Source organism: Lepidothrix coronata, unplaced genomic scaffold, assembly GCF_001604755.1.
Source record: "Lepidothrix coronata isolate B3197 unplaced genomic scaffold, Lepidothrix_coronata-1.0 Scaffold54, whole genome shotgun sequence".
NCBI lineage: Eukaryota > Metazoa > Chordata > Aves > Passeriformes > Pipridae > Lepidothrix > Lepidothrix coronata.
This window is the reverse complement of record NW_016690234.1, coordinates 3,018,546-3,041,067: the sequence shown is the minus strand read 5'-3', so window position 1 is coordinate 3,041,067 and position 22,522 is coordinate 3,018,546.

Sequence of the window (22,522 nt, the reverse complement as noted above, 5' to 3'; positions counted from 1 at the left end):
GTTTCAAACTATAAACATGGCTGCTGTATAAATAATATTTAATATTGGAACATCACTTTTCAAACTTTTTTTTTAACATAAGATAGTTATAAATCATAAACCATGTTGAGAATCTGCAACTTTTTTAGTTTGTCTATTGGTTTTTTTTTTTAATATCACTGGCTTCAAAGTGCTTACCAGCTGCATCAGGTTTGTTCTCACTTGTTTTGAGATTTTGAGCTAAAGATTCTGTGAGACTTATTTTGGTGTTTGCAATCAAAAACATTTAAGGCACTTCAGCAGAAAATATTATGTAAATTACTGTACCATTAAAGTGAGTCATAGTAATTGTACAGTCATTGCCTTGGAATTATGCCATGCATGATCAGAAAGTCTCTCTCTCCTGCTCTCCAGACACCCGGACCCTGCTCCATTTCCAGCGCTGGTTATTTTTCAGCCACTGGGTGCTGCTCTCGTTAGAGGAAACACAACGTGCAGAACCGTGAAAAAGAAAACTCAGTGACAGTTTCATGGCATGAATGTGCAGTTGCACTATTCACCATCCACTCAGCTTTTTCCTTTGTAAAACTTATTTTAAAACTTTACCCCAGGTTTAGCACAGAGATCGTTTCCACTGGCTTCTGTCAGTCTGGGCTGTGACAGGTCTTCCATGAGATGCTAAGAATGGTGACAGGAAACCTGACTGTGCTCTAACAGTTTCTTGCTTTTTTACATTGCAGCATGTAAAACTATGCTGAAAACCTTTATATTGAATTCACACATTTTAAGGGACCCAGCAGTTTTGTTTGTCCTTAAGCAAAAAAATTGCCTGATCAACATTTTCAGAGATGATATAACTGCACAAAAGAGGATAGGATGAAATAAAGCACAGAGGTGAAGTAACTGGCCAAAAATCACCTTACAGCAACCAAACTCTGTTTGTCATGTATTATTTCAGTGTTTTTCCACTGCCTCACCAGAATCCAGATCATCGTGGCTAGGCTTCGCGAACGAAGATTTGGGGAATCCAGATATTGGTTTGCTTACTATCTAGATATAACCACACTGTAATACTCTAGGATAACAGTTGGAAACACAGTAACCTTTTCCACCACCACTTAATCTAAAACTGTATTAGGGTCTATTGTTCCAGAAGACTTTGTGCATGTCAGGAGTGAAAACCTGTGTTTTGGGCTCAGGAGAAGAAATGTCAGATTGCAATCAGCCAAGCATCAGGAGTAAGTAAAAATAGCAGTAACAGAAGGAGTACTAAATGAGGACACAGTATAATTCATTTTGTATGGAAATCACATTCAGCAGTGCCCTTGCTACTTCAAAGAAATGAGGGGATGACACAGGACACAAATCCAGGACACAGCAAAGAGTTTTCAGATACACTATTGCCAGACTTTTGCCTCATTTCAAGCTGCTAAAATGAATTAACATTTGGTAATGCCTGAACAGCTCTCTGATATGCAAGAGAAATATAACATGTCTCTCTAATTCACTTTTGATTGATGTTGCTGAGCTATGGGAATAGGAACCATACAGCTGTGGATGCAGACAGCTTTATTGCTTTATTTATCCCTGTTCATTATATTGAAGTGGCAGAGAGAAAACAGAAAAGAGCTGTTTGGGATTCCTTTTAGTGCTTCCTTTCCTAACCTCTACATCCCACCCTGCAAAGGACTCCTCAGAGGGGTCTGTTCTGATCTCATATCCATAAGCATTAAACATGCTTGAGAGCATGGTAATAAAATAAAGGAGCATGTCAAAGCTCTAATGGGAAAAAGCCTCGTTCTTCTCCTGGCTGCTTCACTGAAACATGGAACATCAATCCAATCACCTCTTTGGGGCTTTTGGTTGTTTGTTTGCTTTAAATGCACCAGAACTCCAGAAGAATGGCCTCCTTACATCTCTCTCATACTCCTTCCTCAAGTCCCTGTGCCTCTCTTATTTGAAGCAAGTTCATTTGAAGAAGTTCATTTTACTCTGAATTTCTGAGGGAACCATTTGCTGCTTCCAGGATCCTCTATGTAAAATAATAAAAATCACATCTCTGCAAACCAGAGCATTTGTCATGGCTGGCCTTATCCATTTTACTGACTTCACTAGTGTCCACAATCCAAATGGTCTGTATTTCCCAGTTACCACGTACTATCACCTGAGATTTATGAGGTTCTTTTAAAAAATAAATTCTGACTTCAATTTAAGGACTTTTGTTGTGTTTGTTGCTTTTGAGTGCAAGAACATGATGAAGAAAATGAAACAACAATGAGCTGATTCAGTAATTAATTGCAGGCTCTTCAAAGGCTCATTAATGAATAAAAAAGCCTAGAAATGTCACTGGAAGTGATCTGCAACTGCTGATGGCGACTTGTAACTCAAGATTTTCACCTCACCTACCCACATTTTCCAACATTTGCCTTCAAGCCTATGATGAGCACACACAAAAAAAAAAAGCATGGCAGAGAGCAGGTAGCAGAGACACAGGAGAAGATTTTTTTTTTCGTTTTAAACAATGACACCATTCATAAACATGAGGAAAGTAATTTCATCCAAATCTAGGTGGCTCAGGTTATCAAATTAAATCTTACAAACTAATACAAAATCTTCCTAAATAATAATCTAGCAAATTATTATTTGTATATCTAAGACACATAAATCCTCCAATTTCAGAATTTTTTTTACTCTTTTCTCTTTTGGTCCGTCAAAATTGTGCAGATTATAAGAACTAGGAATCATTCAGAGCATTAGGCATTCATTTTATATCCATTAAAGGTAGTATTAGTCCTTCAGTCACACTGTGTCTGTTATAGTCCATGAAACATAAAAAAGGTAGTTTTCTTGAGCTCCACTGGCAAAAGAAAAGGTCAGGCAAAGAGGAAGAAAGGTGTTTTACACTTCTTTCTTGCAGAGAAGACAAGCACACAAACAGAACATGATCTAATGTTTGTTACCCACAGGTAAAAGAATATGTATGAAATGCAGATTGTCAGCAGTTGAGCTTTGTTTCAGCAGCAGTACCTCTACAAATATTACCTGTGTTTGGGGTGGGCAGCTGAGGGGGGCATGTGGACATGAGAATCACTATGCCCTGCACATGATTACTAGATGAATTTGTTATGATCACAGTTATGTCAGTGGAACACAGAGGATTCCAAATGAAATAATGCTGCAAGGGGATATCTCAAAATGTTCCATCAGCCCCAGGGCTGTTCATTTCAGATAGTAAGGGCCAATTCTTCTGTACTCTAGAAAGCTGTTTTTAATTCAAGTTAAATTACATACTCAGAGCTTCTTGTTAAAATGATTTCTTCCTTTTAAACTGTTATGACCTCCAGAAAGTCCATGCCCGTCTCAGGAAGCTGACTAGCTGGAGGCAGTAGTAAGAACATTGTTTTGAAAATGTAAGAAGGCAAGCAATTTCAAGGAGCTGTTTCACATATCTCCCATTCTCTGTTGGAAAGATCCAACAAGTAACAGCCTGAGATTAGTTTCAAGTCATGTGTCCCACACCACTCCCTGTTGCCAACAGAATTGCTTGGATACTTCTCTTAATTGCACAAAGAAAATTCAAATCCCCACAGACTTTCCTCACCAGTCAGACAGAACCAAAGAAAAATCATTTACCTAACACATAACTCATTACACTATTGGAGATAATTAAGCAGTCCCTTTTTAAAATTCTACATAATGTTGAAAACATCACATTAAAATACTATTAGAGAATTCCATTTAAAAAACAGCTGCTTTAATATTAGGAATAGGCAAGCTAGGTCTTGAGCTTTACAATTTGTTCCTGAATCTCTGTGTATGCCAGGCCATGCATTAGAAGTCTGTGTATGTGACTGTTTGGAAGGTAAAACTCTGCTTAGTGGTAGGATGTACAGCAGAATCTGGTTTGTGCTAACTCAAACTACATAGTGCTTCATTTTTAAATCAGCCATCACAAAGTAATGAGGCATCACAATCCTTTCTGTATCCTTCCAAAACAGGTAAATAGGAAGCATAAAATCAAAGAATCACTAAGGTTGGAAAAGACCTCCAAGATCATCGAGTCCAACTGTTAACCCAGCACCACCATATTCACCACTAAACCATATTCCCAAGGGCCACATCCACTGACCTTTTGGACATTTCCAGGAGTGGTGACTGAACCACTTCCCTGGGCAGCCTGTTCCATTTCATGAACAGGTAGAGAGAGCTGCTGCTGTGATATGTCCAAAGTATCAGGCAGAAGCATGCTCCAAGATAAGCTTAAAAATATAGTGTCACAGAAAAAATATTCAAATCATTTCATTGAGCATATATTATATGTGTTTCCTGCTGGCCTTAAAATCACAACAGGCAAATCATCACAATAAAGGAATAAAGCATGTTTTTCCAGGATTATATATGCAGACTGTCCCAGCCCAGCACAAGGAGATTCACACTCAGTACAATGGTACAACTACTGATCCCCCTGCAAGTGCAGCTGGACTAACCTGCAGCTATAGAAACTACCCTGCAATGGCCAACTGAAATCACTATCCACCACTCAAAATCTGCATCCTTCAGAAGCTGGAATGTTATGTAGTACCAGATTCCAGAATTTGTAGAACAAAAAAAAGTGGCTTAGCTCTTTCTTCAGTGCAGGTCCCAAATTAGACTCATAAAAGCAATTACCTGGCAGAAATAGTCTCCAAGAACACATTATAAATATTTTTGGCCTTAATTTACATCAGGCTGTCATTTACATATTTCATACACTACTTGAACAGCTTTCTTTGGTCTTTTGGGAACACAAACCCAACAGGTAAAAATACAAGCATATTCCCACAACAGAGCCATTCATTGCCAATGTCCCTGAAACACATTGGAGAAATGAGAAAAAACATAACAGGTCCAGATTTTCCCTTGGAGTGTGTGCACATAATTCCATAAAGCCATTAAAAGTTAGATGCAAGCAAGCAGAAGCAACCAAGAGAAATAATAATTAAAAATTCATATTCCATTTTATATCACTGAAGCACTGTCTTGAGTAATTGGCAGAATCCCAGAGCTCCTGACCAGGGAACACCAATCACTCTGTCCCTGGCCAGGGTCCTTTCTCCTCCAGAGTCATTACATAGGATAGACCAAATTAAAAAACCCACACCAACACCACTATTTCAGGCTTTGCACATGCCCACAAGCATTCTAAAGAGTGAAAGAAAAAAGCTGGGACTGAGATCTTTATATTTAGATATATTGTAGTATCAGGAGGGGCCTTGTGGGGCTCTAAAAATAGAGAGCCTGGCGTAGACTGTACTTACCTGCTGGTTCCTGTGCCAGAAATTTCATCTTCCTACTCTATCTCTGTCTTGTCCTCCAGCAAGGTAGCTGGTCACAGCACTACATCCCTGAGGTAGCAACACAAAAACACAAGGCACAGGAAAGTAAACAGTCTGTGCTCTGAAAACTGTGCAAGCCACTCAAGTCATAGAAAAACCCGGGACAATTAAAAAAATGCAAAGAGCCCATCAGATAAAGAACAAGGACAGCAGTTTGCTGGAGAAAGGATTCTAGGCATATATACAGTTTGAAATATGGTTCTTTCCCATTAGTCTTCACTTTTAGATACATTTAGAAGGGGTAATGTGGGACAACACACAAACTACTGCTTGTGTGAATCTGAAAGCTGTAAAGGACAAAACTGAATCCCAGTGTGTTTGCAAAAGAAATGCCTGGGTGGATTTTGTGTTCATCTGCAGAAAACTTCTGCTACATCTGCATGTGTGTATTTCACCACATTGCCTGATAGATAACTATGTCTTCAGTCCTGTGCTCAAAAAGAATGACAGATGTACTCTGAAAATAAGATGTATTTCCCTCATGAAGAAAAAGAAGGGAAAGAATGAATTACAATCATGAAATACAATCCCACAGTGAGTCACAGGTCCAAAAAGAGTTTTTCCCTGTGTTCTTGAAAAGGACAGGCATGAAAGCAATGAAACCATTAACAATTACTTCTACGTACCCACTGCAAAGCCAGCATAAATGAAAAGTTGACAGGGAGGCACACACAACTTCATTTAAAAAGCAGTTTCAGGAAACAGTCTTTTTTTTAAAAAAAAAATACCTTTTAAGAAATACTGGAGATAATAGGAACAGTAGGTGGATTCAAAATATTGTGTTCAGTCATATTTCTGAAAAGCTTAAGGTGAATTATAAAAAGCTGACAAACACCAAAGCTCTTTCAAAGCAAAAAGAAGGAAAAAGATAATTTTCAGAAAACTTCTCAAAGTAGCTGATCAACAATGGATGATTGTGTTAACAAGTGAAGAATTTGTTAGTGATCTGAATTCTTTCATTTTTCACTAGAATTATTAAAAAGTCATTGATAAAGAGGTTAATTTCTTTGGTATCATGCTGAACTCCTATATTTCAAAACTGCCTCTTGCTGGAGACCGAGTGGCAATTAAATTGAATATTCAACAGTATATTGTATATGATGAGAACTGGAGCTCACCATCTAGATCTTAATAAGCAATGGCAATATCCCATAATTTACATTTAACACCCACCAGTCAAAGAAGCAAACTTTTCTGGAAAATAGATGACACAAGCTTTACTGATTGTATCACTAAAAACAGCCACTCCCAGCTTCCAGTCATGCAAAACTGACATTTCTAAGTTTCCTGCAGGGATTAAGATAGCGTGGTCAGAATTGGAAAAGACATGTTACTTATAATGTTCTGCTTTAAAATACGAGAGTGATCTAAAATTCAGGAAGACCAACACAGAGTTCATTTTCCTACAGCACTTAACAGAAGCAAAAGAATTGCATAAGTTTTCTTGCTCTTATATCAAGGTGTTTTGACATCAAACATCAACTCAATGGTTAAAAGACCTGAACTCAAAATTTGTTTCATCGCTTGTATTTTTGCCTCTATTGCTTTTTATTTTTTTTACATTTATTTCCCTTCTTTGCATCTCCTGGTGTTTTTAAGCACTTACTGTTATTCTCTTTATTCTCTGCCCATTCCTCATGTTTAGTACTTTTATTTCCTTCACTTTGTTTCAGAGTATCAACCCCCTCTCACAATATCTACACCTCCTATGTGGTAGTCCAGTGTATTAACACTACTGCCAACCACAACAAAAATTATATTTTGGCCTAAACATATAATACATTTCTTGTAGCAAATAAATCAAAAATGTTAGGCATATGTCTTAATATAAGCAGGCAACATTAAAAACAAAATCCACATGATTCTTTTATAGTAGAAAGGAGAACATTTTCTGCATTCTAAGCAATGTAAGTTCAGGATATTTTAATCCCTCTTATACCTTAACAACTTAAATTTCTGAAAGTTCAAAGTGTATTCATGCATCTTTTGAAGAGGAGAGTTTTACTGTAAAACGTTTGAGTTTGACTAACAGGCATATTTAAAACCATAATTCTGTGAATTAAACTTTTATCTTTAAGATCTTTACTATCTCTTGAGATTCCTCCCCTTAAAAGCGACACCCTTTGCCTTCGCAGAAGTGGAGGAGGAGGATGCGCCAGGAAAAACCTGCAAATTCAGAAGCTCTTGCAAGAAACACTCTTTCACATGTATATTTATTTCATTTTTATATATTCTTAAAAATGAATTTTACTAGAAGCTTTGACATTTTTCTTTCCTTCATGATGGGACCGAACATGTCCTTGCCCACAGCAGGGGGACTGGGACTAGATGATTTTTAAAGGTCCCTTCCTATGATACATTCTATGATTAAGTAAACCAAACAAGAATGCTTGATTTAATATGACATGGCAGGACACATCTAACAATTTTTCAAGTGCAATACCTGAAATACTGAAATATTCTGTGTGATAGTAGAGATGCTAAGTAAGATAACAAGATAAACAAGATGCTAAGAAAGACAAGTGAACCAATAAGACACTAAAAGAAATTTCAATACCTAATGAAATCCTACTACCTAGTGAAGTCCTCTTGCAGCTGTTCTCAAGCTGGACAGTGCTTCTGAATAACAGATGAACACACAAAATGCTGAAGTCTCAAAAGCAGAGATTTTCCCATAAGAGTAGCCAAGGTCAAATAAAAACTCTGACTGTACATTAATTCCTTTGCATTAAAGCATATTAGTCTGAGAGAAAACTGTAAATTTCAAAAGCAAAAAAAAAAAATAATTAAAAACTAGTAAATGCTTTGTCAGTCGCCAGCAATATTTTCAATGTAGTCAATAACAGAAATGTATGGAACATCTACTGCATTTGATTTTATCTTAGAGAGTACATCGTTTTCCTCAATTTAGATGGCAGATAAATTTTGGGGATGAGCTTTTTCAAAATGAGATGTGCTATTTTAAGAGCCAACCACAAATAACACCTATTTAAATAAGCCACTGAAATTACAGGACAATATTCTGCCAGTTTTCCAGCCACTATATTTTTAAATGCAAAGAACAAATTACAATTAAAAAAAAAATAAACAAACAAAAAAACCCTTCACCTAATGCATATGCTTCTGTTCATGCTCAGACAACAAGAGCTCCATGAAAGTCAAGTCAATCACATAGGAATCAGAATAAAATGGAAAGCAAATAAGAAAACTTTATATGTGAGTTAAAAATATGTATTGCCTTTGTAATAGAGAACTGTTTCAGATCCAAGGCACGTGAGTAGAAGACCAAACACAACCGACTGTCAATAGGTCCAACATGCACATGCTGAGAACAAAACTTATGATTGTTTACAAATTCAGAAGTAAATTAATTAGTTGGGAACCAGCAGAAGGATCCCACCCTAAGGACATTTGAGCCTGCAGTGCAGTGAGAGCAGATCAGAGTAAGAGAACAGAGTGGAACACCTTCACCCAGTGCACCCACTAGAAATGGTGTTTCCAGTTCAGCTGAATCCTGAGCCCCAGCTCAGCAAGGCTGACTATAAAGCTCAGGAGCAGCATTCAGCATGGCTGCACAGTTCCAGGCTGCACCTGGACAGGTCAGGCAGAGCAACCAGCATCTGCCTTCGAATGCCACACACACACACTCTTTGATTAACGTGAGTCATCCTGGTTAGGGCTGCACTTAAACCAGAACAGGCCAATCACCAGAGTCGAGCCTTAATTCAAGTCTGGCCCAGGACAAAATTCCCCTGGAGTCTTAATAACAGGCAGTCTTTTAATATTGAAATGCTCTATATTTTAGTGATTCTCTTCATGGGAAAACAGCTTTTGCAGAAGCAAACTAAATGAGATAAAAGATTTCAGTTCAAAAAAAGGTTACCTACAAAATGTTTGCTCTTTCAATTAGCAACCCCCTCCCACACAAACTTATTTCTTAGCAGTTTGCTTTAGGCTGGAATAGGACATGTTTGATTCATTATCATGGGACTGAAAAATTAGGTTTATATTCTATATCCCTTGAAAGAGCAAGAAGAGAAGAAACATAGGCTAACAGACTAACTAAACAGGAATACACATCCTTTATTCTGGCATAAGAAATCACATCTACAATTTATCATGAAAAAATCCATTAAGAATACCCCACAGCTAGAAAAAAACCTCAAGCTGGTGTTAGCTTTTGATTACAGAGGAGTAGAGCAGCTGTTCATAGAAGGGAAAAGAGCTACTTTCCTATTCTGTTCTTTTTCACTTTGCCAATAATACAGCTGCCTTTTCACCTTCAGATAGGTAAATTTCAAAACCAATTAGCAGGTCAGTAATTACCTTATTTATTTATTTATTTATTTATTTAAATTTAACAGAAAAACCTATTGATATTCTGTCCAGCCAAAACTGTCCTTTGTCCTTTTACCGATGTACTTGATCCATTCAAATGTCACCTTTTCATCTCACAGCACACAGAGAACACTTGCAATTAGGTCTTAGAGCAAACAGAGCAACCAAAGTGTCTATACTTGCTTCTTTCTTCTCTTTCCTTTCTACAACTAAGGGAAATCTTTTAGGAGAAAAAAACAAAAGCAAGTATCTTAGCTTCCCAAAGCAGCCATTTCCCCCCAGTGTAATTATTTTCATTTATTCTCTTCTTGATATTGTGAAGTCTGATTTTCCCAAATCCAAGAATTACCAATGGCTGCAGGTTTGGCAGGGAGGACTCAAGAGAAAAGCACTTCCAGATGTTAATAAATAAAGACTATAGTTGGGGATTAGAGTCTCCACAGGTGTTCTAATTATAAATTCATACCTTTTGCTAGAGAAAACATCTCTTCGAGTGAGTGCTCTGCTGTTCCCTGTATTCACATACCCTCTCAGATTTCTTCTGTGCCTCATCCCCTGCTCCTCCTGATAGTTTCACCCTTTGTCTTCAGAAATCTCTACCCTCTTCCATCCACACTTGCTTAGCCAGAACATCTTTGGAGATAGCTTACTTCACTGTTATTCAATGCCTCTCAGTTCGCAGATCCCTGAATATTTTTTGACAGAAAATCTGGGTCCTAACAAGTGAAATAAAGAGGAATGTGTCTTGTCACAGTCTATTTTCAAACAGAGCACGAACACCATCTCTTCTGTGGCCTCCAAACACGTGCTGGAAGCCCCTGGGCTAGTTCTTAAAGAGCAGGAGGAGTGAAAAGACTTGTTTCTGGCTTGGTCAGCAGTTTGCTGGGTTACTTTGTTAACCTTTTTCTCCTTTGGTTTCTTCCCTACAAAATGCAGAACCAGTACCACACTCACAGCAGCTCACATAGTGATGACAAAAATTAATTTAAGTTTAAAATGCTCTGTGCCTCTTGGATTAAAGGTGCTAATGAGATGAGAAGTGCAATCATCATCTCAGGCCTGACCTGCTGCACTTCAGCTGTTCATCCTGGCTTGTGCTTCACACCCGATTACACAAAGCTTTGTCAGAGAAGCTTTCTATGTAGCTGTAGCACCAGTAACAGAGCAGGGGTTTATGTAGAGAACCAACTGCACATCAAGTGTCTGCTTTTTAAAATGCATGTCTAATTTTCACAGGCCAAAGACTTCCCATGAACTACTTCATACAGCTGCCTAAATAATGAATACAAGTGAGACAGACAGGAAAACAAGTGTAACAATTTTGAATATCAGCTGTTATATGCAGAACATATAACAGACTTCCCATCTCAGATTGTATAGCTGTCACACCACAGCTTTAATTACTCTCAATATAACAATATGAATGCAGCCATCTGAAGCTGTCTGGAAAATTTTCTCTAGTCATCAAATGATCAATGAGAGCAGGCTGCTACTGTTGACTTAATTGTTCTAAGGCATTGTTTCTCTCTGTTTGTCACATTCTTGCCATGACCAAATTTTAGGACACATTCTCTGGCGTGCAGCCCCTTCTTCTCTACATCAACTTCAACCCACTCATAGCCAGATTATTTGAGATAATTATCATAGAATGGTTTGGCTTGGAAGGGACCTAAAAGATCATCTAGTTCCACCTCCCCTGCCAGAGGCAGAGACACTTTAAGCAATTTATCCCAAAATTTTAATGCTGGTCACTTATTGGGGCTTAATATTGAATTTCTTAGTCTCTTAATAATAAGCCCTTGCCATTAAATGATTTATCCTATGCTAGCCCACAAAAACACTGGGTTTTCTGCATTTGCTTTCCCATATTAATCATTCCTCTTTCTTTGTAATTCTGGAAAACTGCTATTCTACAAAAATTTTTCTCACAATAGGTACATGGGAGACACACTTTCTGTTCCTAGGTCAGACCTGACTATTTGGGAGACTTGCAGTCATCTCATTTATGTTGTATGTACTTCAGCTTATTCACATTAAAAAACCCCATGTATTAAGCTCAAATATTTTTAATCTGAGAATCTGTTACTGCTCTTGTGATTTCTATCCGTGAAGCTCTGAAAAGGGCACCTATTAGATCAAAATATGTTTTTTAACTAAACTTTATTTTGTTTACTGCTTTTTTTCTAACAAAAAATTTAAGGACAGTTGCTGATCCAGCATCAGTTTGACATCTTTTTTCTCTATGGAGATAAATGACCAGCAATTGAGACAGTACCCTAAACCAAGGTATATAACTAGCACAAATATAACTGGCACATAACTATGATGATTGCACCACCTCCTGTGAATTGCCCTGAAAGCCCTCTCTGTGATGCTGTTGCCAACTGACCCCAAGCACATCAGTCAGCTGCATCAGTTAGAGCCAAAATGTAGTTCTTTCATCAGTGCAGTTCTGTAGTCAGTGAGAGAAATGAGCCCATGCTCTATGACAGATAATCACAGACTTTCAAATAAAATTAAAAGATTGATGAAAAAAAGGTAAAAATAGAATAAGCAGTTGCCAAACCTGCAAAGGAATAAGAAGATCACCTCAAGCAGACAAACCCCAAACTTTAGTATAGAAGGCAAAAATATCAGGATCATGTGACTTAACATTAATACATAATTCTTCAAGATTAACAGTGCCATCCATTCTAATTAAAACTAGCAACTCAGGATCTACTTAAATTCAATAGTGGATGTTCATTGCAACATTCAGAACACCTACTTGCTGGGTGTTGGTTTTTAGTTTGCTTTTTTGAACATAAAGCACACAAAGCTTCTCCCTAACTATTCTTCCATGCAAAGCCTGCATTTCCCACAGGCAGAGTATGCTTTAGCATTTCATTAGATGGACAACATTGAACTTATTTAAAAACAGGGAAGCAGTGTCATAGCTCATTTGCTCTGATGCAATTGTGGGGAGACAGAGCCTGTGTGCCCAACCACAGGGAACATTTGGCATAAAAAGACGCAGCAGGAACAATGTTTTTATATAACTAAGCACAATGGTTTGTCAGAAGGGGGTTTTCATGCTGTAGGCAAATGGCAGCCTAACCCCTTTTGTTTCTTGCATTGAAGCCTTTGCTGAAATTCAGGAGATGTGGCACTTAGCGAGTTTTAGGAGTTTTCATGAAGTCAGTCACCCAATACATGCTTGGTTTTGACTAGCAGAAACATCCTACCTGAGATGGTAATAACTTAAATGAACCCCAGCAGTGCCAAGAACTATGCTGAGTTACTTCAAATGTCTCAACAAATCCCTGGGGAAGCAATACCCTCATAGACCTACAAAACAGGAGCTGAGTGACCTGGCAAACATTTAAATTTGGAAGTGTTTTGCATCAAACCTGTAATGTCATGCACAGTATTTTTCTACCTGTTTTTCATAACATTCTTCCTTGCTTTCATTATTGTGTTGTATTGTACAGAACTGACAGCATCACATCACAAAAACGTGTATCTGAAGGGTCCTTGCACCCTAAAAGTTTCACATACACAGTAACAGCAGACACACAAATGCTTTGCTGACTTCAGCGGCTTCACTTGAAGTACCTCAACTTCTTCCTGTGCACTTTTAGTATAACCATGACAGCTTCTGACAACTTTGTCCTGGAACAGGACTATTTGTGAAGATGCACAATCCATCTCCTGCTAAAAACACAGACAGAAGGCCTTGGCCCCAGACACGGAGCCTCTAAAATCTGGTGCACTGATTTGCAGGGACACTCAAGCTAGTATGACTATTTATGTGTTATCAATATTCTCTGAATGAAACCAGGACATCACATTCACTAACCACCACTGGAGAGACTCAGCTAGAAATAAAAATATATAATAATAATAATGATGTAATGAATCACACAGGATGCTTTCCAGGGCTTCAAGTCTTCTCTTTGGAACCATGAGTAGAATCACTGCCTAAAACATCGTAGGAAACCTCTCTCTAGAGCAGTATATAGGATTTTTTTTTGTTAGTTTCTAAGGTAATTAAGATAAGTGTGGGGAGAATCTTGAATTAAAATCACATCTAATTACACCTGTGTCTTTTCTATATATTAGACACTTTCTGTTTATCACGTGATAGGAAAGCCAGTCTACAGTTTTTGCTGTTCTAAAAACATCAGAAAACATTTTGTTACCTAGAAACACACTAATCAACCTGTAAAAAAAAAATGGTACTTCCTTTTTTTTGCTGCATTACCTATCTGAATGCTTATCTTTTTTTTTTTTTTTTGATGTTTCATATTCATTGGGACAATCTCTAAACAGAACATGAAAATACACACATATGATGGGAGCTCATATATGTAATTATATGTATATTAAGCATATTATATAAAATGCAGAGAAACCAATAATATCTTTTGCACTGTGTCATGGTGCAGAAATAATACACAGTAAACTGTATCAAACTCCTCTGTGCAGCTGGCTTTCAACATCATGAAATACTTTTTGCACTGCCTAAGGCATTTGTTTTTTAAACTGATGAATGTATGGGTTAGTTCCTTGGTTCTGCAGTGAGCATAAAGTGTTCCTTCAGAGGGGAAAAATAATCGGGGGGAATGTTCAGAGAGGAAGTATTACAAGAGCTTAATAAACAGATATAAAAGTACAGCTTCAGGTAAGATTTAGACAGCAACACTGATAATAATCCTCTAAAAGGAAGCAAAGCGAGATTTCGAGATGCTGTGAATATAGATTTTAGAGCAAAGAAAATACAGATAAAAACGGAAGGGAGCCTTATGAAATGCAGAAATGCAGGGAACCCCCGAGGTCCCACATTGTAACACAGCCCTGGGAACGGTCTGTATGGCAGGAGGAAGGAGGAGCTGATGGCAGCTATGAATCAGTAATGCATTTAGCCCAAAGGTAATGTAGGCACGTGAAGGGAAGGAATTTTTAATCAATAGTTTGGAGATCTTGGAAACAGCTCTCTGAGAAGGCAATTCACACTTCCTGAAACACAGATTCTCTTTACTCCTCCATAACGCCCAAGACTTCTTCCCATCTTCTAAGAATTTATGGATGAAATCTCGATAGCTCATACGCAGCATTGGGCAAATTTGTATTGATTATCAGCCAGCAAGAACTCTTTACACACATATGGTAAGAACTTGATATATCTCTAGCTTGGGTATGGCTTCTGGAGCTAAAATATCTTTAGTTTTTTACTCTGAAGGTCTGCAAATATGTGGTGCAACATTAAAACCATCAAGACTGCAGTCTTCATAATTCTCTTAACAAAATATTGCTCATGAATTATCTGTCTTGTTAAGAGAAGAAAGGAGAGTAATTTATCAAATCCACATTTATGTATTCATTCTCTTCTCTTGTTATTTCAAAGCTTGTTTTGTACCTAATCTGCATTTAGATATCCCTGTATACACATGGCTTTTATAAATCACAGAAATCTGAGATGAGAACAAGATCATCTTTTGCCTAAATGATGTTTTGCTTCAATTTTTTTCATTACGGGTAGAGAGAAGTTACAAAATAAAACACAATTACCTCAGGAGTAAGGAAAAAAAATCCAACATCATCCTCTAGACATTCCAAATCAGTACAAATCTGTTTTCTTAAAATCTTTCAGGTCAGAGGGGACCTTAGTATGGGATCTAAATCCAACATCCTTATTGAAACAGGAGAAGCACTGAACTCTGACTAGGTTGCTTTGATATGTGTGTCAACGCGGCAGAAAAATTCCCAAGACAGAGATTCCACAACCTTTCTGGGCAACAGGTATCCCACCTCTCCCAACCTCCAACTTTCCCAATATCCACAGCTTGGCAAATCTATCAGAGAACAGCCTTGAAACGACACCTGTTGCTTCTCTCTGCTCACTCAAACACATCCCATGTTCTATAGACACATGTAGGTCAAGATTCCTCAAGAAATCCCTGCTGAGTCCCTGAAATATAACTTCACATTTATGTGGAAAAAGTAGTACTGGGTGATACAGTAAACCATCGAGCAAAGAATCAGATTAAAAATTAATCTCTCACTAAAATACAAAACCTCTGTTGGGTAGAGGAAGAAACATTTTATCCCCTTTGTAGCTAACAGGAGAGTGGCCCATGAGCAGGTTGTGAAAACAAACATCAGATATGTCAGCGAGGCAGAAATTTATACAGGTTCTATCTGTAAATTCAAGACTGTGTGCAGTAAGCATTTGTAAAGCATCTTTAAGCTGGTATTTCTAACACAGTGTGTTGACTTTTAAGGACAAGTTTGTTCTTAGTAAATACTATTATTTTGAGATGGTGCTCAAACCTGCAATTGCAGATGAAACATCATTATAACTGGAGCTGAAACAACAGTACAGAAGGGATAGTCCTAAGAATTGTTCTAAGTTCGGTATCTAATAAAATGTGAAATAACAGCAAATAGATACTGAGAAGCACATGATGATGATGATCAGCATAAGTCATGGCAAGAGCATGTCAACATTACAATTACAGCCAAATGCAACTATCAAATGACAGTCCAGTAATTTCAGTACCACTCTTCAAATGTTATCAGTCTAATAAAGCTGGATCCATCCTCAGAATCCGAAGTGTTTAAAATATCTCATATATTCTGACATTTCTTTTGTGCAGCAGGATCTCCTATTTTGTCTACCTAAAGGACAAAACCAGTGAGCATATCCTCTTCATTGGATGCATTCATTTCAGAGAGCAACTGGCCATCTAAAGTTTGGTTTCTCACTTTTAGCAAAACAAAGACGGGATTAAGCAGAGAAAGTTTAGTGTTTGTGCCTCTGATTTAAGTATTACAAGATGTTCTTATATATGTAAAAACAAATTTTAAAAATTGTACAAATTCAGTAAATGATCTTATTATTCTGTCTGTCCCACCTTCTCATAGTCTCCCTTTTAATTCTGACCTCTCCAAAACACTGCAAAATGAAAGTTTTCACAAAAACTATGCTAAAGGTACAGCTGATACCAGACTCCAGGATGGTGGGGTGAAGAAAACTCCCCCAGACTGCATCTTAAGCTGAATCACTTCACTTTTCTTATGTAACACCACTCAGAAAAGAAACTTGTGTAAGTGGTATAAGCAGGAGATGTAATGCATAGGCCTAAATTTTAATGACAAGATGTCCCTCAGCCACTTCTAGAATTAAGTTTCAGTTCAGGAAGAACCCAAGCCAGAGGTTACTGATCCTGGAATTAGCACATATCAGTAAAGGTCACCACACAGGCTGAGGTGCCTCCATGAGTCAATTTTTCAATGGAGCCAGTTTTACTGGGGACAAACTGTATCTGCAGTCTTATGTAATTGTGGCAGTAGGCAAGCAGCCTCTCTTTGTGACAGTCATGGACTGCTTTCTTGATTTACAAATAATTAGAACTGTTTATTAACTTTGTCAGATAATAAAATTGCATCCACATGTACACATTCACTTTTCTGAAGGTAGTGTGATGTAGAAGTCAAACAGCAAGAGATCCCGACTGAATTCCTACAGCAGCCAACACTTCATATCTGCTGCAACAGAAAAACAAATCATCCAGAACCACAAGTTGCTATTTGTCTTACAGCTATAACTTAAAATAGTGCCTTTAAATTAAAGCTGACGCACAAGAAAAAAACCCGCAGAGAGATAAACCCCCAAACCATTAACACTGGAAGTGATGGCTCAACTGAGCACCATCGAGGCCTGATGGACTAACCATGTATGGAGATCTGTTGGCAAAGTGAGGAGAACTGTTCAAATCTTACCAAACCACACACCCCAGAGACATAATATGTACAGAGACACAACTTACAAAATACTGGTTCTTGTGAATCTTTTCGATTATCTTTGACCTTTGCTCTTAACTGCTTCCTTAAAAAAAACCCAACCCAACCCAAACAAAAAACCGCACACACACAAAAAAACAAGCAAACAAAAAAAACCCAAACCAAAACAAACAACAACAACAACAAAAAAACAACCACCAGCAAATACCATGCAGGTCAAATTTCAGATTTTATTTTTCGTGTTATAACTGCCTTTAAGAACAGTAATTGACATGAGACCCGTGGTATCAAATGCAGTAAACACATGTAGCAAGATGCAGCCCCTTTATGAATTTGCTTAATAGTCCACATGGAAAAAAAAAAAAGATATAAGAAGGGGGGAAAAAAACAACATAAAAGGCTGTAACATAAGCTAAAGGACTAGGAAGGTCTCCAATTGCCATGTTAATGCTGCAATTTACTGCTCACTTAGTATGCTGATGTGCTTAATTTTTTTTCAGTGGAGCTCTGCTGAGAGGATGGTGATGTGGAAAGAAAGCACAAGACAATGATTTGAAGGACAAAAAAGCTTGACCATGAACAAAGAATTAAACCATCTGCTGAACAGCCACTTGAGATGTTTTTTTGATTTTCCCACTTTCCTCTTCCAAAGTGTTCCAAAATGATTGCATAGCCTGCAGAAATTCTACAGGGAAGACAGTCTGAAAACTCACACCCAGCCCCTGACCAGGATAACGAGTTTGCACGTAGGAACGGGGAGAGGTTGCAAAGTCAGTGACACAGTTCAGTGGAGAACCGGGGGCATTTGTGTAAAAGACAAAAAGACTGTGAAAATAAGGCAAAACTGGGGTCTGTGAGAGCCACAACTGCCACCTCTTCAGCTTTGAAAAACTTCCTCTTTTGGTACCCAAGAATAACATTTAGGGCAGCTAACTTTTTATTTCTTTTAACAACTATTCACTGTTTTTCCTCTTTCTCCTCACATTTTTTTCCCTTTCAACAAGTCTGTCATGTCAGTATGTGTAAGTATCCTCAGGAGACATTTTCTGTGGGAAAGGCCAAGCAATTACATTTAAAAGGGAAGAGATCTTGGTGTGCCACAAGTACAAACAAAGCAAAACAGCATTCTCAAGTGATGAAGCTAAATCAAATAAATTCCTGGGTTTCACTTACATGAACGATAACTCATCTTTACAGTTACTTTGATTTTCTCAGGAAATTCCTAGAGCCTAACCTACAAGATACAATATGGGAAAAATTAAGCTGTTTGGTCCTTTAAGAAATCAAACATCAGTAAGTGATGTGAAGAACGAATCTCTACGTAACAAGCACTACACTAAAACAATGAAACAATTCAGAATGTAAGAACTGTTACAGATGGCATGAAGATAATTTTGACATGTAATCCAACATAGCATAAAACTGAATTAGATCTGTGGGACTTTGAAATTATAGTTCCATATGGCTGCCGTTACAGCAAACCATGAGAGATTGCTCCCAAATTTGTCAAGCTACTTAAAATAAAAATTTATTTTCTAAACAAGTAGGTTATTATAATTCTTCAGAAAAGTGAAGAGCCCAGCAAAGAAGTTGAAATTGGATCAGTTTAACGTTTGCTGTGTTGCAAAGAATATATGATTAATATTTTATAAATCAAATCATTTAAAGATTATGTAGAAACTGAGAAAAATATTGGAATAATATAAAATGGGTGTTGTGCATCAGTGTTACATGAATAGTGACAAAGGAGCAGAAGATGCTAAAATTAGCATGCTAAGACATTCATGTCTTTTGCATACTGATAAACTGTGGTCACCTGTTTCCTCAGAAAAGCATTCTATATTTAGGCATGTGATGGTTTTTCCACAACAGGAATTACTATTAGATCTGTTTGGTAATAAAAACATTGTATTTCCCTGATCAGTGAACAGGCCTCAAAAATCAGAATAGCCACAAAAGGGGAAGTGGTTTCAGAATGTCTGTGTTGCCCACGTCTTATGGGACAGAAGAAACCCAAGCAGATTCTTCTGACAGCAGCGACAGAAAAGACTGCAGGCAACTGCTTTTCTCTCGAAGATGCAAGGAGATGACAGGGCTATAAAGTCTGTTGTGAGAACAGCAGATGGAAAACTGCTATATTTTTTAAAGTGCATTCTAGAGTGTGTGCTAAATGGAAGCAGCAGGTCACCAACAAGATGTGCAAACCAAACCCAGCCAAGTGATTCAATCTGACCTAGAAAGTGAAAATTCACAGAGAATTTGTCACCTCTGCCTGCCATGTGCTGAATCAGCAATAGGATTTCCTACTTCCTATCCTTCCTTTCTTCCCTCCTCTAAACAGACCACATTCTATCTGTTCTTACTATCTAAATAAACTCATATTTTCGCCAACAAATCTTATTCTTTTGATCCATCCAGTTATCTCTAGCAATTTACAAAAGGTAACTTTCTGTGTTTCTTCTTTTTAAATGTTCTCTTGTACTAGATTGAAGCATATTAAAAACGTGCTTTCTATACCCACTCTCACCCAAGCATTTTAAAAATGCAGATGCACAAACTCTGTAAAGGAGGTGACAGAACTTTTGACTTCCCGTGTTGCAAAACAAAAGTGACATTACACAACATATTTTCTGTCAGCAGTTACGCTGTCAACTTGCTTTTTTAACTACAGGCCAAAGTAACATGAATAGCATGATGTGATCTAAAATACGCAGTAACTACGAAGTGCCACCTTGATAACTTACTACAGCATTTTCAGACATTGTCATCTGGGTGTATTTATACAAAAAGTAACTAAAAATTCTGCTGTATCAAGCCAACAGCTTGAAAAACACATGCAAGACATGAGTAAGAAATTGAGAAATGCAACTCCTCAGCATTGAGGAACACAGTCTAGTGTAGACAACCTGAATATGCATTCAGAAAAGCAGTCATGTCAGGAAAAATAAGAGAGTCCTATAAATCATTCACCACCAGCTGCATCCCCAACCAGCCATCGTATTTCACACCTCTCTTTCCTTTCAGCAGAGGGAGCTGATACGCAGCTCTGAGACCATCTGTGCAGCCAAAGTGAGGTTTTAAGATGCTTTCAAGCCCCATATGCAGTAAAAGGGGAAAATACTCCCATGACACTATTTAGGCACTTCATTTGGCAAGCCAATCTCCCTGCAGCATTCATGGAAACACAGGATCATCTAGACAGGAAGTTCTCAATCACCATTCAGATCCTCTCCATATTCTGCAAGGGCTATAAAGCAAGTCTGTGAAAACTACTTGACTAACTTAAAAGTAAACAGCTAGAGTAGAAGAACTGCCCAGATTGTTCACCCAAGATTTTCTACATAAAAAGCAACCACAATTTCAAGTGATAATGTTTGAATATAGACAGAGAAAGATGATGAATGAAGATATGCTCAGATGCTGTGCAAAACACAGCAGGAGCACTGGAGGACAAAAGAACTTAAAATACACAGATATGATGATATATTTGTTTAGTATTACAGATCTAGACACATCCTGAACACCTTGTGTTTGATGTCCAGATAAGCTGGGAAACTAAAAGCAGCATAACTGCAATAATTAAGTAACACTTTATTATTTACTTATGGCTACAGAAATGCAACCCCAACTGTACTAAGTGAAATAATTTCCGTTGTTATGATTAATTAATCTACCAATCTACTGCATATTCAGTCCTGATTTCATGGTCTGTGTTCAATGCTCCCCCAGCATGAAAAGATCACACTGTCATATTAATTGACTTTCCAAAAAAACCAACCTGAAATATACCACAAAGTAAAATCTTGCTAAGATGGAGCTAAATTTCTGGGAAATCTTTTATCACATGTAAGAAAAAGAGGGGGGAAAAACTAGTGAGGAAGTTCAGGTAACCAGACTGTACTATTTTTTGCCTATTCAGAGCAGCAAAACACAAAATTCATAGACTGAATCAATACTTCAGAAGTTTCTGATAACAAATATAACTCATTGAAACATAAAATACAAACACAAGTTTTAAGCCGTATTTTAAATTCTCAAGTACTTCTTTTAATCACATGTGCCAAGAATGGAGGTGGTAGAGTAGTGATTGGTTCATTTATTTTTCTTGTAAGATGGTCTTCACATTCAGAAGTCTTGCTGCAGGGCAAGGAACCAAACTGACACAGGATAACTACCAACTGCCAATGTGACAGAGCAGATACATTCCAAATTACAAAGATCATTATGTGTTGGATGCTGATTACTTGCCTGCTGAGCCTGATGTCACTTATCTGTTGCATTATGTACTCTGATCAGCAAAAGTGTTGGCAATTTGTTGAATTACTTTTTATTGAGAAACTGTCAAGACTGCTATTTAGTATTATAAATTCTGCTTGATTTTCAACTATTATTTCCATTCCCATCTCAAGAACAATGACTAACACACTAGGGTCATAAAATGTAATAAGCAAGAGTCAGATTTATTTCTTTTTTTGTAATTATTTTTAAAAGACAAACTCTGGATGCCAGAGACCATTCTCCCTGCATTCTCCCTGGCCTAATCTTACTTTTTTTTTTTTTTTTAAATTTCAAATCAAATCTTCAGTTAATGTTTCAGACTAGGCAATATCTCCCCTGTTCCTCTCCAGGCTCCTTGTCACATAGATGGCAGCTTATTTTCTTTGACACAAACTCAACTTTGAATACTCAGCTTGACATACTTCAGCCATCCTGCCTCCTCTGTTAAATCCTGTGGTGGGGGAGGGAGGAAGATCCTGGGGAAAAGGGGTGTAGGAAAATACCAGGATGACAGCTTTAATGTTCTTTCACTAACACTCCTTTGGTGCAGTGCTAAGTGCCTTTCCTGAAAAGAACAACTTTTAATAAGTACAAAACAACAAGTAGCCTTGAAACAGGCTCCAGAGTCATTGAAATATTACACCAAATAACTCTTGCCATTGGATACAAATATATCCTTAACATCTCATCTGGTATCAATGATGACAAACCAGTAAAACAGGCATGAAAACAGGAATATCTAAAACAATAAAACAACAAGTAAGTTA